The sequence below is a fragment of the Arachis hypogaea genome, chromosome 19 (genome assembly GCF_003086295.3).
Source record: "Arachis hypogaea cultivar Tifrunner chromosome 19, arahy.Tifrunner.gnm2.J5K5, whole genome shotgun sequence".
NCBI classification, from domain to species: Eukaryota; Viridiplantae; Streptophyta; class Magnoliopsida; order Fabales; family Fabaceae; genus Arachis; species Arachis hypogaea.
Window position 1 is genome coordinate 60371058 of NC_092054.1, and position 5827 is coordinate 60376884.

Genomic DNA, 5827 nt, shown 5'->3' on the forward strand with positions numbered 1-5827 from the left:
ACATTCTAGCATTGTTGTTTTAATTCAAGAGAATTGGGGAGGAGAATTGATCTCTCTTCTTCCTTGTTCTTGCCCAGCACTCTTTAATTTTCTTGCTTCGGATCTTGGGTGGAGAATTGAAGAACTTCTGTTTCAATCTCACCTTGGGATCTTGTTTAATTCACTGCTTAATTGAATTTCAGTTTTGGTTAATTGCTTCTTCATCTACTTTCTTTGCAACTTACATTTCCTTTGCAATTACTCTTGTTGGATCTAGGAAGGCATTGAGATCTAGACTTGGTTATCTAGTCTCTTGGGTCCTGAGATCTAAATTCCAATTTTACATCCTCTGTTTAATGCTTTTCATGCTCATTTACAATTCTGTTTTTAGATCCGGTTCAATCCAAGTTATCTTCTACTCCTCTGCTTGTTGAATTTTACTTTTCCTTGTTTAATTTCTGCAAATCCAATTCCCAATTCCCTTTACAATTCAAGCCATTTACATTTCTTGCAATTTAAAATTCTGCAATTTACATTTCTTGCGTTCTAAATTTCTGCCATTTAATTTCTTGTTCTTTAAGATTCAGCACTTTAAATTTCAGTTCTCTTTACTTTCATGCAATTCACCCACTCCCTTTACTTTCTCTACAAATTAAATTCTGCAAATCACAATTCACTCAACCAAAACTTGATTCACTTGACTAAATCAACCACTAATCTAAAATTGCTCAATCCTTCAATCCCTGTGGGATTGACCTCACTCCCGTGAGTTATTATTACTTGATGCAACCCGGTGCACTTGCCGGTTAGTTTTGGGTGTTTTGGAGAAATTCATTTTTCCACAAAAAATACTCATCAGTTGCCGGGGATTGATTGTGCATCAACAATGATTAAATTGGAAGATCACTAGATTGAGCATTTTTATTTTGTGAATTTTATTTTTCTGTTTGAGTGATTTACTTTTTGTTTTAGTTAAACTTCTTCCCTTCCCCCTCTACTCGTTTATTTTTCTTTGTTATTTTCAATTCTGTTTGCTAACCCACTAACTGTTTGATATATTGCATCACCCACAACTAACAGCAATTCTGACACAAATACTGTCTGCACCTATTTTCTTTGCTTGTACTTGTTGGTTGTATGATAGGGAGAAGAAGCGGGGCTTCAACTTCCTTTGATTCTGAACCTGAAAGAACCTTCCTTAGACTAAGGAGGGAGGCAAAAGAAAAACGTGTAGTTGGTGCTGAAGAAGAGGAGGAAAACTTTGACGAATACTTTGAACCTAACATGGAAGAAAACATGGAAAATCATCATGAAGAAGAGACTCACAACCATGGCAGAGGAGGTGGAGCAAATCATGCTGGGGAGGATAGAAGAGTTTTGGGCTCTTACATCAATCCAAACCCAGGCAATTGTGGAAGTAGCATCCAAAAGCCAACAATCCATGCCAACAACTTTGAACTTAAACCACAGCTCATCACCCTTGTTCAGAACAACTGTTCATTTGGAGGAGGTGTTCAAGAAGACCCCAATCAACATTTGACCACCTTCCTGAGAGTATGTGACACAGTGAAATCTAATGGTGTTCATCCTGACGCCTATAGACTGCTCTTATTTCCCTTCTCACTCAGGGACAAGGCAACCAAGTGGCTGGAATCCTTCCCAAGGGAAAGCTTGACAACTTGGGAGGATGTGGTGAACAAATTCTCAGCAAGATTCTACCCTCCTTAACGAATCAATAGGCTGAGAGCTGAGGTTCAAACTTTCAGGCAACAAGATGGTGAGACTCTGTATGAAGCATGGGAGAGGTTCAAGGACTTAACAAGGAGGTGTCCACCTGACATGTTCAACGAATGGGTCCAGCTACACATTTTCTATGAAGGGCTCTCTTATGAGTCAAAGAAGGCCGTAGACCATTCATCTGGAGGATCCTTGAACAAGAAGAAGACCATTGAGGAAGCCATAGATGTTATTGAAACAGTAGCAGAAAATGACTACTTCTATGCTTCCGAAAGAGGGAACACAAGAGGAGTGATGGAGCTAAACAATGTAGATGCTCTGTTGGCCCAAAACAAGCTCATTACCCAGCAGTTGGCTGACCTCACCAAGAAGATGGAGAGGAACCAAGTAGCAGCAATCTCATCTTCATCAACAATCCAAGAAGGAGTGAATGAAGAAGCAGAGGGGAGTCAGGAGCAAGCCAACTACATTGGGAATTCACCAAGGAAAAACTATGATCCATACTCCAAGACTTACAACCCTGGATGGAGAAACCACCCAAACTTTGGGTGGGGAAGTGAGCAAGATCAAAAGCAAGTCACACAGAGGACGTCTCAACACCCCCACAATAACACTTCTTCAGATAATTATCAAAATCAAAATAGCACATCTGCTCCGAATCACCCATCAATTGATGACAAGCTCTCTAAGATCGAAACCTTCATTGAAGGAATATGCAGAGACATTCAAGACAGTAAAGCATTCAGAGAGGAAGTGTAGTCGAACATGCAGAATCAAAATGCTGCTATCACAAAACTGGAGACACAAATCAGCTATCTGTTTAAGCAGCTTCCTAACCACAATTTTTGCTATGATGCCCATTCAAGCAAAAGGGAGGAGTGTCAAGCTATCACACTTAGGAGTGGGAAGGAACTAAAGGAACATCCCCAAAAACCACAAGAAGAAGGCTCAAATGAAAAGGAAGAAGAGCAAGATGGAATGCAACCCCCCACGCCAAGTCTACAGAAAGAAAAAAAGATACCCCAACTGAACGTCTCAAGAGCTCCATACCCCCAGCTATTGAAGAAAAAGGAAGATGACAACCAGTTCTTGAGATTTTTGGAAATCTTCAAGAAGCTACAAATCAACATACCATTTGCTGAAGCCATAGAACAAATGCCACTTTATGCCAAGTTTTTAAAGGAGCTAATGACTAAGAAGAGAAGCTGGAAGAACAATGAGACTGTGATACTAACTGAAGAGTACAGTGCTATCATTCAGCATAAACTACCTCAGAAACTGAAGGATCCTAGGAGTTTTCAGATCCCTTGCATTATAGGAGAAATCACAGTAGAAAAGGCTCTTTGTGACTTAGGGGCCAGCATCAATTTGATGTCAGTAGCTATGATGAGAAAGATGAAAATTGAGGAGGCTAAACCAACAAAAATGGCTCTACAACTGGCAGACCGGTCGTTCAAATTCCCTCACGGGATAGTAGAGGATTTGCTAGTAAAAGTAGGAGATTTCATATTCCCATCAGAATTTGTGGTGCTGGACATGCAGGAAGACGCCAAGACCTCCATCATCTTGGGAAGGCCATTCTTGGCCACTGCTGGAGCTGTCATTAATGTTCAGAAGGGTGACCTCACCCTGAGATTACACAATGAAAAGATGACATTCAATGTGTTCAAGGCCATGAGTTATCCACCGGAACAATTGGGAGAATGCATGAGGTTAGATGCACTTGAGGATGAAGTGCAGGAGAATTTTGAAGGAGGTGAACCTGAAGAGAACGAGAGATTGGTGGAGGAAGAATCTGAATCAAGTGAAGAGGTAGCTACAGCAGAAATACATATACCAGATGCACCAAAGGAAGGGAATGAAAAATCAGAAGCACCCAAACCTGAACTCAAAGCATTGCCACCCACTCTCAAATATGCATATCTAGGAGAAAATGAAAACTACCCAGTGATCATAAATTCATCCCTCAGTCAAGATCAAGAGGACGAGCTACTCAAGGTGCTGCGGGAGCATAAGGATGCCATTGGATGGACCCTTGCTGACTTGAAGGGAATCAGTTCAGCCATATGCATGCATAAAATACTGTTGGAAGATGATGCCAAGCCATCCATTCAATCCCAAAGAAGGCTGAACCCAATCATGAAGGAAGTAGTACAGAAAGAGGTTATGAAGCTTTGGCAAGGAGGGGTCATATACCCAATTTCGGACAGCCCTTGGGTTAGCCCCATACATGTTGTGCCAAAGAAGGGAGGGATCACTGTGGTTACCAATGAGAAGAACGAGCTCATACCTACAAGGACCGTCACAGGATGGCGGATGTGCATAGACTACAGGAAACTCAATGAGGCTACACAAAAGGACCATTTTCCCCTTCCATTCATGGATCAGATGTTGGAAAGACTTGCAGGGCACGCATATTATTGTTTCCTCGACGGTTATTCAGGATATAACCAAATAGTGGTTGATCCAAGAGACCAAGAGAAAACCTTATTTACCTGTCCGTATGGAGTGTTTGCCTATAGGCGCATGCCATTTGGATTATGTAATGCCCCTGCAACTTTCCAACGCTGCATGCTTTCTATCTTTTCAGATATGATAGAAAAATTCATTGAAGTTTTTATGGATGATTTCTCGGTATTCGGAGATTCTTTTCCTAGTTGCCTACATCACCTCGCCTTGGTATTGAAAAGATGCCAAGAAACCAATTTGGTCTTGAACTGGGAAAAATGCCACTTCATGGTGACAGGAGGAATAGTCCTTGGTCACAAGGTCTCTCACCAAGGCATTGAGGTTGATAGAGCTAAAGTAGAACTTATTGAAAAACTACCCCCCACCCAGTGATGTCAAGGCAATTAGAAGTTTTTTAGGGCATGCTGGTTTTTACAGAAGGTTCATTAAAGATTTTTCAAAGATAGCCAAGCCCTTAAGCAATCTCCTTGTATCTGATACACCATTCATCTTTGATGAAACATGCATGCTAGCATTTACACATTTGAAAATGAGGTTATCCTCTGCTCCTATCATTTCCCCACCTGATTAGAACCTACCATTTGAATTGATGTGCGATGCATCTGATTTTGCAGTTGGGGCAGTGTTAGGACAAAGGAAAGATAACCTAGTTCGTGTGATATACTATGCTAGCAAAGTCCTTAATGAAACTCAAAGAAATTATACCACTACTGAAAAGGAGTTGCTAGCAATAGTTTTTGCATTTGACAAATTTAGATCATACCTCATTAGTGCTAAAGTGATTGTTTTTACAGATCACACAGCACTTAAATATTTGTTTGCCAAGCAAGAATCAAAGCCAAGACTAATAAGGTGGATCTTACTGTTGCAGGAATTCGATATTGAAATCAGAGACAAGAAAGGAGTGGAGAACAAGGTGGCAGATCACCTATCCAGAATCCCTCATGATCAAGGTGGAGAAAATGATACAAATATGAACGAGCTCTTCCCTGATGAGCAGTTGATGACAGTTCACAAAGCACCATGGTTCGCAGATATTGCAAATTTCAAGGCAACTGGGGCATTACCCCCAGGGATTAATAAACATCAAAAGAGGAAGCTCATGAATGATGCAAAATACTTTGTCAGGGACGAGCCATATCTCTTCAAGAAATGTTCAGATGGAATTCTTAGAAGATGTGTTTCAGAAGAGGAAGGGAGAGAAGTCCTGTGGAACTGCCACGGTTCATGCTATGGCGGGCACTTTGGAGGGGACAGAACTGCAGCAAAAGTGTTACAAAGTGGATTCTTTTGGCCCACCCTTTTCAAGGATGCCAAGGAACTAGTAAAAAGCTGCAATGAATGCCAAAGATCTGGAAACCTGCCCAAAAGAAATGCCATGCCACAAAATTTCATCTTGGAACTGGAACTGTTTGATGTGTGGGGAATTGATTTCATGGGACCATTCCCAACCTCATATGCAAACAAGTACATCCTGGTAGCAGTGGATTATGTTTCCAAGTGGGTAGAGGCTATTGCAACCCCAACTAATGATAACAAGGTAGTCATGAACTTCCTCAGGAAGAATATCTTTAGCCGGTTTGGAGTCCCAAGAGCCTCATCAGTGATGGAGGGAGCAACTTTTGTAACAAACCACTAGAAG

At 41.2% G+C, this 5827-nt stretch overlaps 1 non-coding gene across 1 annotated transcript; it reads right to left on the bottom strand.

The window, feature by feature from the left end:
- Positions 1–1716: 1716 nt before the first annotated feature.
- LOC112780430 (small nucleolar RNA R71) lies at positions 1717–1820 on the bottom strand. The gene has a single exon (XR_003191268.1). It is a non-coding gene; the product is annotated as a small nucleolar RNA R71 (small nucleolar RNA).
- Positions 1821–5827: the final 4007 nt, after the last annotated feature.